Below are 11,656 nucleotides of genomic sequence, written 5' to 3'. Positions count from 1 at the left end.
TCTATCTATCTATCTATCTATCTATCTATCTATCTATCTATCTATCTATCTATCTATCATCTTTCCATCCATCCATCTACCCCTTAAAGTAAGCCTGACCCTACTCTTTTCTCACTCACTTCAGACTGGCAGAAGTCTGATTATTTCAAGATGTTTTCTCTTAACCAGGTCTGGATTTGCTTGGGAGAGTTAAGTTCGCTTGAACATTAACAAAGGAACACCATAGAACAAAGGCCACTGTGTTCCCTGGACGTAAATCCAAGCTCTAACAAATCACTCCGGGTTTTATTAGTTAACCTTTGCTTCTACAGTAAGAAGGGTAGGGCCAGGAGGGGGTCGCCAAAGTCAGACTTTAACCAATGGGGGGGGGGATTGTCTTAAATGAGAAAGAACATGACTCCCCTCACACCGCCACCTATGGTTTAAAAAAGGTTCTAAACAAAAGCTTCAGCTCTCCCATAACACAAACAACCGCATCACAAATTTGTAAGCAAATTATTATTGTTTTTTTTATGTTTTGGCTTTCTGAGACAAGGCTATGTAGTCCTGGCCATCCGTGAACTCACGGGTATCTATCTGTCCACCTGCCTCTGCCTCCTGATTGTGTTGCTAGGATTAAGGCTTGCAGGCTGTTGGTCGCTGCTGCTGGGAGCCCAGGCAGCCATAGTCTGTAGCCAATTGAAAAAAGTCTTCATTCCAGCCAGCTGGGACTACACTTTAGATATATTCAGGACCTCAGGGTAGTTCCCAATGTCCGGAGCATGGGGTTCTTGAAGGCAGAAACCGTGTCTTAGCTTCTCACTTGGCAGCTGGTGGTGGAGTGGGGGTGGGGGTGTGGGTGCTTTGCTTAAACACGTAATTTGACAGATGGTAAGATAAGCAAGTTAGCTGGAAGGGCAGGTTTGTACCAGCAGGCTGTTCAACAGAAGCTTAGCCAGCTGGGGCACCTTGACCTAGAACAGAGTTGGGCAATTTTCCGTGGGATTCTCCATCAAAGAGCTCAGATTCTAGTTAAACGTGAAAGGGCCTCAGCAAAGAATTGAGCATGGAAGAACCTTTACCCTTGTCCTGTCTAACTGTTAAGTGAATTCTGAATGTTTTCCTTACAGGAACTTTCTTTTTGGTCAACAATTCTTTTACCTGTAGCTTTTGTGTTGGATGACTTGGTGAAATGGATTTTTCATTTTTTTAACTGGGTCTTACTAGGTAGCTCAAGAAGGCCTGCAATTCGTGATCTTCCCTCTTTAGAGACACCTCGCAAAAAAGAAAGGAAGGAAAAGAAAGGAAAGGAAAAGAAAGGAAAAGGGGGGCTGGCGTGCGCCACACTCAGCTTCTTTTCCTGCAGGTTTTATGGTGTACTTTGTTTTTGGTGACATTTGAGCTTGTTTGAGCACGGCATCACTTCCAAACAGAAACCGGTAGGCGTCCCCACGGGGGAGGAGGGTAGTGGGTGGGTTTTGGAACCTTGGCTCATAGGTTCCGCCCACAGAAGCGGAAGTGAGTTTTGTTTTGTGGCTTTTTTTTTTTTTTTTTTTTTGCACTTTCCAGGGTCTTCTTGTGAGGGTCTTGGGCTCCAGCATGGCTTGGCTCAGTCTTTTGTGGTCCGGGAGTCGCCGTTCACATCTCCCCAGAACGGGGCGATGTCCTTTTCGCTGGGCGGGTACCAGCTGTCGTGGACCTGTTGGACTTGCTGGCCCAGTCACCTGGGGACAGCTGTGCAGGCCGACTTTCCAGCTGGAGAGGCTACCTCCTGATGTTTGTGTTCTCCCCACTATCTCGTTCCGTCCAGTTTTCTGGAGGTCTCCGGCGAGGACAGGCGGCATTCTGAGCCACTGTTGAGTGGGGGGAGCCGGCGATCGCCCGGCGTGAGTAAACCGAGACCCTGCCCATTCCCTTCTATTCTGATCTTTCCCCAGGGATTGTGGGCATTGGGGGAGCTGTCCCTTGGTTAATCAGGAAAGGGTTCATTTCCTGTCTTCCACCCTTGGACCCTTCTGAGTTCTTTTGGGGACCCACCCACAGCGCTTCCAGACTTGTGACACTTTTTAAATGCAAGTTTGGTTCTGTCTTGGAGAGGGCCAAAGACTGATTAAATTAAACTCATTACTGGACTCAATGCCTGCTTGTTAATCCAATGAACTGCCCTGGATGGAGCAAAGTTCTCGACACGATAGTTGGTTTTGTTTTGTTTTGTTTTGTTTTGTTTTCTGTAACCTCAGTGTAGAGGCTGCCTGGACAAAAAGCCCAAGGACAGCCTGCGGGAGGAAGCCTGCTGGACAATGTAAGGCAATGGGGGCTTGGCCCAGGGGCCTTCCTATCCTCAAAGCACTTCTGCTTTTCTTAAATCTGTTGTAATGCCCCAGCTGACCCCAGACTTGACACCCTACGTAGCTACAGGAGTGCCCCCCACCTTTAACAAGCTGGGGTCACTGTCTTGCCCCTTAGCATGGGATTTCACTTCGTACTTTGCATTTTAATATACCTAACCTTTCAGGCAAGTTCCTGGGTTTAGGGCTCACAAAGTAACCAGAGACCCTACTCGCCCCCGCCCCAGCCCCCGCCTCGTCCCCGCCCCTCCCCGTGAGTGCTTTCCCTAGAGACAGCCAAAGGCTGCTGGTTCCAGTCTTTTACACATTGCTATGCTCAACGACAGTCTGTTTGATTTAAAAGAAAAAAAAATGTATATTTTTGCCCCCCTCCCAACCTCCCCACTTATTTTTGTATGGTGGTCTTTCTCCACGGTGGCTTTCAGAATTGATGTTTGTGGGATCGTCATTTCTGCTTCTCCTACCCTAGCACCGCTCCCTGTTCCCAACTTTGCACAGTGGTCCCTTGAGACTGTGAATCTCTGCAGGTTGTTTCGTTTACCCCGATTCCCCCACCCCCGTTTAATTCTTAGCTTTGGGGAATAATTTCTTCTTCTGTGTCACGCTTGAGTTATTTGTGTGCTTGGAGCCTTTCTTCCCAGGTAAAGCGTGCCCTGGTGCTCTTGGTACCTTATTCTGTATTTACGCTGATTTGATGATCTGCCCTCATGGCCACGTTTTTCTTTGTTTGGCCGTTTAATGCCAGAAAACAAAGACAACTCCACAGCAAGAAGCCTCAGTTTTGTTATTTTTCTCTTTCTGGGTTTTCTCTGTCCTTTGGAAGAATTAACTTCTACCAGCTTGGTGGCAGGTTCACCATGTACTCCAGATTGTATCTTCTGCAGGGAGCGCTTCAGGTGAAGAATGTAGTTAAAGATGACAGCTCACCATAGCCTAGGATGGCCTGCGTGTCACCAGGCGGCACAGGCTGGCCTGGAATTCTCCAAATCCTCCTGCCCCAGCTTCCCTTCTGCTAAGACTACTGGCGTGAATCACTTACCCAGGTGCATCAGTGTTTTTGATCTGTATCTAATACCTCCGTTCTCCATTGTAATAAAAAATTCCTGCCATTTAAACTACTTCTCCCAAGGCTTGTTTTGGGGTAAATGACTTCCCTTAATGACCTGACTTCCTAAGTGGGAACCAGGGGTTCATCTACCTGTGAAATAAATGCTCCTGCTTTTTCTTTTTTTTAAAAACTTCTTTGCCTTTATACATCTGTGGTCTTAAAAAAATAACCTATTTTTCTTGTTGCTTTCAATAGTAGTTCTTTCTTTCTTTCTTTTTTTTTTTTCTTTTTTTTTTTTTTTTTTTTTTTTTTTTTTTTTTGATTTTCGAGACAAGGTTTCTCCGTAGCCTTTTGGTTCCTGTCCTGGAACTAGCTCTTATAGACCAGGCTGGCCTCGAACTCACAGAGATCCGCCTACCTCTGCCTCCTGAGTGCGGGGATCAAAGGCGTGCGCCACCACCACCCGGCTCAATAGTTTTTGTTTGTAATCAAATCTCCTGGATCCTGGGCCACCCTTGAACTCCTGATCCTCCTGCCTCCACCTCTCTAACTACAGGAGTGACCACCATACTTGACTGACAAGCGGTTTTTAAAATCAGTCAGACCTTTGTTTCAAAGGACAGATACCTGACAGACCTCTTGCTCAAAGGCGTTAGGGAGCCCACCGAAGCCTCCTGAATGGTCACCACAACTTCCTCGCAGGATTCAGAATGAAAGTGTACTTACGTCTCCCTGTGCTGTCTGAACTCCCCTTCTGATTAGGAAAACCCGAAGCTGTCAGAAGTTAGGTGCAGAACCCTGACTGGGTTGACTGCTGAAACCACAACCCAGGTTTCCTGCCTGACTTGTGCTCTGCTTTAACCCCAAGGCTTGCTATTTTAACCCGACAGAAAGCCAAAGCCGTGCCTAAGCCCTCCAAAGCTGTGGAGGGAAGGGGGGAGTTTTATATAGATAGCACAGAGCTGCACCCTGGAGAAGGGATGCTCTTCCCCTCCGCCTAGGCTCTCCACAAACAAGCTGGCAGTCATTCAGCCTAAGTACAGACTAAGTCTCTAACCTGGGTTGTTCTCAGGAATGTCAGAGAATCTTAAAGAAGCAGACAGATGAGAAATCAGGGCTAGTAAGAGTGTCAAGGATGACTAGGTGAAGCAGATGGGAGGTTTTTTTTGTTGTTGTTGTTGTTTTGTTTTGTTTTTTGTTTTTGTTTTTCGAGACAGGGTTTCGCTGTGGCTTTGGAGCCTGTCCTGGAACTAGCTCTTGTAGACCAGGCTGGTCTCGAACTACTCACAGAGATCTGCCTGCCTCTGCTCCCTGAGTGCTGGGATTAAAGGCGTGCGCCACCACCGCCTGGCACAAAGAAAACTTTTTATAATTAGAAAAAAAAATCTATAGTGGAAGGCATTTTGGAAGCTTTATATCCTTGTTATATGTATGACTTTAGTTTTCAAACTGGTCTGTCTGCTAAGGGGCCAATCTAGAGAATCTGTGTAACGGATCAAATGTCTTTGCCTGGCTGAAATTTTGATTCAAGCCAAGCTTCAAATCTACTAAACATTGCGCTATTCTCTCGGGCATTTAGGGTTGTTTCTTAGCTTACCTTTGTATGTTTGTTTTAGTTTTTAAAGACAGCATCAGTATATGGCCCAGCCCAGGTTGGTCTTGACCCTGCTGTTCTTCTGCCTCAGCCCCACAAGTGCTGGATTTGCAAGTGCCTATTACCAGGCCTTGAGAAAGAATGTGGTTCTTCTTGACTGCTGTGTGATTCCTCTGCCTTCACACCAGATGGGTTAGATAACCAAAACAGCAGCAGCAGCCACAGACAAGGCCCGGCAACCCCTTTTTCCTTTGTGTTCCTTAAAAATGAGATTTGGAAAAAAAAAATGAGATTTGGTTTCCAAACTTGGGTTTTACCAAATCATTAAAATTTGAAATTTTGCCTAAATTGAGCAGTTTGGCCTGCTGTTTTTTTTTTTTTTTGCTGCCAAGGAAACTGAAGCTCTGTCATTTATAAATGGAGCAAATCCTTGCCCTCTGACTTTCCCCAACCAAGCAAGAGAATACTGTAACTGTTTGTGGGTGATTGTGTTTTTAATTGTCACCACCACCTACAAGATGGTAGCAGTTCTGAGGATATCAAACTGCTGTCCTATTTGGGGAAAAAAATGCTTTAAATTTTATACACCTTTGCTGAGCATGATGGCACACGCCTTTAATCCCAGCACATGGGAGATAGAAGCAGGCAGATCTCTTTGAGTTTGAGGGTACCCTGGTCTACAGAGTGAGTTCCAGGATAGCCAGGGCTTTGTAGAGAGACCCTGCTCAAACAAACAAAATACACACATTTTTAAGGCACTTTTGACTTTATCCCGAAACTATCCCTCATATAGAAAACTGGGTTTGACATTGGACAAATGAAGATTCTGGTACATAAGTTTTAAGAGTTTTGGAAAGGACAATTTATCCAGAGTCGGCACAGAGGGTACATTTTTACTGAAATGTCCCAAGGATTGGTTGGCTCTTTTACTGAACAGCCAGATGATATCTGGTGAGCTTTGGTGCAGATACTGTCTTCCTTTTTAAGGGGAGGGGGTCTTACCAGCTTACAGGTTCTGCCGACGACCATGCCCAGCCTCTTATAATCATATAATTTCCCTCACACAACCCTGTGGTCATTTCATATGATGTAGAAGAGTCACAGGCAACGTCCCCAGGGTCCAGGTATGATACCCTGTCATGCCACCAATTCCGTCTTGCTTCAGTATCGCTTGCAGAGGGACCAGGACAGTCCATGTATGTCCCTCTGCTGCAGCCGTGTGGTCATATGTTCGGATGCATGCCTAGGATGGAAGGCGAGCGGTCGTTTATCACAGACGAACTCCTGTGTAGTATAAAATCAATGCCGGAAGATAGTAAACACTGATGCGAAGATCCAGATCGGGGACCAGGATCTGCAATGGCAGAGAGCTTGAAAGATGCAGAATTTTGGCCTGATGCTGAGATGGGCCAGGGAGCTTTCTGTGGAGACACCTACGCAGAGGTAGCACGGACGTATTTGGAGATGGATTATGGGTAACACACAGAAGTAGGAGGATACACCTGGGCCTTGGGCCGGGTATGAAAAAGTTTGCCCCAGCAACAATTTCACTTTCGTTAGGCCACTCCCACCAACCGGATTCCGGTTTCGCTGCTCCTAGCGACTCTGTTTATGTTTCTGGATCCAGCTAGAAGGTCTTTCTGTCTCTGTCTCCAAATTCTGGGATTAGAGGTATGTGCCTGTCGTGTCCCCACTTTGTAGGTGGACTTTTCTGTCCCGCAAGCCAGTTTCCAAATAAACCACACAGAAACTCCTTATTACTTATGAAAGCTCAGCTTGTAGCTTAGGCTTGTTTCTAACTAGCTCTTATAACTTAAATTAACCCGTTTCTGCTAATTTATGTGCTGCCCTGAGACCCATGGCTTGTTAGCTCATCTCCATGTCTTGCTTCTTCTACGTCTGTCTGGCGACTCTTGGCATCTTCTCCCTTCTTCCTAGCCTCCTCTCTGCTCTGCAAATCCCGACTCGCTATTGGCTGTCCTGCTTTTTGTTAAACCAATCCGAGCAACACGTCTTCACAGTGTACAAAAATATTATTCCACAACATCGTACTTCTTGAAGTCCCCATTTTTTTAATTTTATTTTTAAGTTTTTTTTTTTTTTTTAGACAGGGTTTCTCTGTGTAACCGCCCTTGCTATCCTGGAACTCGCTCTGTAGGCCAGGCTAGACTCGAACTCACAGAGATCTGCCTTCCTCTGCCTCCCAAGTGCTGGGATTAAAGGCATGCGCCACCACTGTCTGGCTTCCACCTTATTTTTTTGTTTGTAGCATTGAATTTGGGGCTTCACACACACTAAACAAGTGCTCTGCCATCGCTAAAGCCCTAGCTCTGTTTCTACTTTTTGAGACGATCTCATCAAGTTGCCCAGGCTGGCCTTGAACTCAGTGAGTCCCAGTCGGGTCTTGAGCCTTTGGTTCTTCTGCCTCAACTTCCTGGGTGGCTGAGATTGCAGGTCTGTGTCACCAGGCTTGACTTTAAAGCCCCCCACTTGGTGCTTCTCTTACCTTTGGCAACATGGGAAGTTTGGAAGGGACATTTGCCAAGCAGTGTATAAAATAATATAAAATAAGCCTTCTACGTTTGTGTCATTTCATAATGGGGACCATTTATCATCTGTGGGCAACATTACTTGTATGTGTGAGATGCGTTGCTTGTGAAGCCAAATAACTTTTAGTACATGTTGTATCACCGATAATAATCACGGCTCATAACATCCAAATTAGCACGTGTTCATTATTTGGCCCCAGCCAATGGTCTTCTGGACTGTGTTTTAATGCGTATCTGTAGCACCACCAACTGGGAGCCCCAGGAGGAGTATTGCACACCCTCGTTGACTAACTTGAGAAGGGGTGGAAGGTGGCATTTGAGGGATACCTTCTATTTAAAATGCCCACAGCCGGGGCGGGAAGGGTAAGTTTATTGTATTAGCTATTCTGCTTGCCACCACCTATGGGTCCTGGGCACAAATGGAGGGGAAAGATGGGTCATGACATTCAGGGTGAGTGAGCATAGCTCCATGAGAGGCCCCCATTGCATTCATCGTCCAGAGTCCTGCAGACTCCTCCGACCTTAATAACTTTGTGTTCTCTTTCCTTTTTTTTTTCTTATTTTAAGGACTTTAATCTTTTTCTTTTCTCTCCCAAGGCTGCATATATTTTTAAACACACTGTAAAACATTTAGAGGTTTTCTTTGTCTTTGAATCTATCTTTACTGTGTAGCTTTCTTTTTCTGACCACATGAGTCTTTAATTTGCCAAGCAGTATGGCTAGGATTAAAACTGTGGCTTTGATGGCTGGATCCAGTCCATTCCTTAGCTTTCTGAGAGTCTAGCCTAATGGTGGAGGTACCGGCTGGAGCCATGTTTATTACCACAACTCTATGGCATTCCAAGGTCCCTGCCCCCACCAAAAAGCATGTGGTCAGCTTTTATCAACACCATTTAAGTGTTCTGTGGCAGGACCTCTTAAAGAGCTGCAGGGTTTTGCAGCTAAAGCTGAGTCAGGAAACCTTTCTTAAATAAGAGCACTTGATTCTAGCAAGCAGAGCCCAGCTGAGAAAATGATGCTATCAATAAGCCGTGCTTAACTCTATTCTTTTCTGTCTAGAATAAGTTCCCAGGCTCTCTCAAGCCTTATGTGGATGCAGTTGTCCACGTGGGCGCCATTTGTTGACTGAGGTTTTTTTTTTGTCCCACCAAGTCCCAAAGAAAACACAGAGAGGTCTACATTCATTATAAATTTATTGGTCTATTAGCTCAGGCTTCTTATTAACTTTTTTGTTTGTTTGTTTTTTTTCGAGACAGGGTTTCTCTGTGGCTTTGGAGCCTGTCCTGGAACTAGCTCTGTAGACCAGGCTGGCCTCGAACTCACAGAGATCCGCCTGCCTCTGCCTCCCGAGTGCTGGGATTAAAGGCGTGCGCCACCACTGCCCGGCTCTTATTAACTCTTATAACATATATTAGCCCATAATTCTTGTCTGTGTTGGCCACGTGGCTTGGTACCTTTTTGGGCGAGGCAGTCACATCTTGCTTGCTTCCTCTCTGGGTGAAGGACTGTGGACTTGTTCTTCACATTCTTCTCTCCAGCTTCTTGGATGCAGCGTTTGCTGCTGCTCTCTGCCCCTGGCAAGATAGGGCTTCACATGTGACTACCTAAGTCACCGTGACCCTGTATTAGTTTTCACGCTGTGCCTCCGTGGAGGTGGCTTTGCTGTCGCTGCTATGGCCCCACCTTGCTTCTGGCGGAAGGCGAATAACAGCTTCAGTACGTCCCAGGAAGCTAACCGGTCGTACTGGTTGCTGTGTGGCTGCCGGGAACATTTTGTATTATGGACACGAGATGTTTGGTAGGCTCTGTTGGAGACGCCTGACCAAAGTTACCACATCTTATTGTTACCTTCTCCGGCTAGTGCTAGATGCCGCTGGGGGTGTGTTAAGCGATTGGCTGAGAGCTTGTTCCATCCTCCACCTCTGCGATGGAGGATGATACAAAGGAGTTACTGACCACGCCTGAGTGGTCCCTTCCAGGAAGGATTTGCACAGTAGGTGGAATTCGTCTGAGTCTTGCAAGTTAAGACAGGCTTTTCTGTGCAGACGGGTGGAAAAAGTGTAATCAAGGTAGAGGCTCATGGGAGACACTTGCTGAGGTTTAATTAAGGCCCTGTGTGTTGGACCCAGCTAAAGATAAGGGCAGACACCAGGCATAGCCTTGTGCAGACGATATGGAGACCTGCCATGGGAGAAGAGCTGTCACTGAAAGGTTTAAATTAAGAGACTCTCAAGCATGAACCAGAGCTTCTGCAAGTTCATTCTGACCAAATATACATGAAGCCAGGGGTTGAACGAGTCCTTTAGGGAGAATTTAGGGAGCAGGTGCAGAGGGTTCCAGGAAGGTAGGATGGCCAGAGAAGGCTTGGATAGAAATAGTGGAGAGGGTTGTCCAGGGAAAGAACTTTAAGGAGAAATTGACAGTATCTGGAGGAGCAGAGCAGACCAGACACACGAAGACTTCTTTTTAGTTCTGTGTTCTGGTGTATATTTAGAACACATATGTTTAAGACAGTTACACAGTAGAATACTGTGTAGTGGGACAGATGGACAGGACCATTGCCTCACCTGGCTGCCCCTCTGTGGCAAGAGTAGTTCTAAATCTACTCATTAACAGAAATCCAACAAACACTTTTCAGCACAAAACACCTTGAGCAAAAAATCCTGAGAACAATGAACTAGTTATAGTTCTCAGACTGTAGTTCAGTCTTTCGCTTGCTCATCTTGCCTGTTTGTGACTATGTCCTTTGACCTAATACCCCCCCCACTTCCTGTCTCCCCATTGGCTGTGGTAACCACTGTTTATTCTCCACCTCCATATGTGTGATTTTTTTTTTAAAAAAAAGTTAGATGCTGCATATAAGTGAGGCCATGCAGACTTTTCCCCATGTTTTTCTTTTTTTTTAAATTTATTTATTATGTATACAATGGTCTGCCTGCACATGTCCCTGCAGACAGAAGTTGGCACCAGATCTTATTACCGGTGGTTGTGAGCCACCATATGGTTGCTGGGAATTGAACTCAGGACCTCTGGAAGAGCAGTCAATGCCCTTAATCACGGAGCCATCTCTCCAGCCCTCCCATTTTTTTCTTATTTTACCTCACATTCTATCCTCTGAGTCCCATGTGGCAAGTGGCAGAATTGGCACTTTTTTTGAGGCTGAATAATATCCAGTGACATACATGCACCCACGTATGCTATATCCAATGGTAAACACACACACATATTTTATATTCATTGATGTATATATACACAAGCATATGTAAGTTGTATTCATTGGTATACATACACACCTTTGTATGTTATGAGATATAACAGTTTATCTTCACATCCTTTGACACCTAAGCTGATTTTATATCTTCTTTGCAATATGGTTGCAGTGCAGTGGGGTGCTGATGTCTTCTAATATTTGTTTAAAAATGTTTGTGTATGAGGTTTTGCCTGCAGGTGTCTCTGTGTACCACAGGCTTGCCTTGTGCCCCAAGAGGCCAGAAGAGGGTGGAACTGGAGTTATAGATGGTTGTGATCCTATGTGTAGGTGCTGGGAACTGAGCCCAGGTCCTCTGGAAGAGCAGTAAGTGCTCCCAACCACTGAGCCATCTCTCCAACCCTAGTACTCATAAACTTACGAGGTGCTAAATTCTGAGTGTGAGGGTCCACACTCAGAAGAAGGTAGCTGAGTATGAAGAGATCCTCTCAGAGCCCTTGAATGGGACAGCTACGGGGTCACAGAGGCCTGGCAGTATGGTCAAGACTGGGTAGGGGAAGGCAAGTGTAGGTATTCACTTCCTAACACGATTTGTAAGAGAGGAGGGGGCTCCAAAATTCAAGATGAATAATATTCAGTGCAACATTAAAAAAAAAAAGTCAACGGAAACACCCAAATCTATGCTAAGAAAATAATTAGAATTTTGCATAATAAAAACTGCTTCAGCATCATTGGCTTTTCCTTCTTCTGTTCCAGATGCCAGTGGGAGGAGCACTAAGTGGTACTGTAGGGATGAGGGTCCAGTGGGAGGAGCACTAAATGGCACTGTGGGAATGAGGGTCCAGTGTGAGGAGCACTAAGTGGCATTGTGGGGATGCAGGTCCAGTGTGAGGAGCACTAAGTGGCACTGTGGGGATGCAGGTCCAGTGT

At 45.8% G+C, this 11,656-nt stretch overlaps 1 protein-coding gene across 1 annotated transcript in view; it reads left to right on the top strand.

Annotated features, from left to right (window-relative positions):
• The window catches only part of Cflar (CASP8 and FADD like apoptosis regulator), a 47,944-nt gene that overhangs the window by 989 nt on the left and 35,299 nt on the right, over window positions 1-11,656 (top strand). The window lies entirely within an intron of this gene.

Source organism: Microtus ochrogaster, unplaced genomic scaffold (genome assembly GCF_000317375.1).
Source record: "Microtus ochrogaster isolate Prairie Vole_2 unplaced genomic scaffold, MicOch1.0 UNK8, whole genome shotgun sequence".
Taxonomy (NCBI): Eukaryota; Metazoa; Chordata; class Mammalia; order Rodentia; family Cricetidae; genus Microtus; species Microtus ochrogaster.
This window is presented reverse-complemented; position numbering and strand designations above follow the sequence as displayed.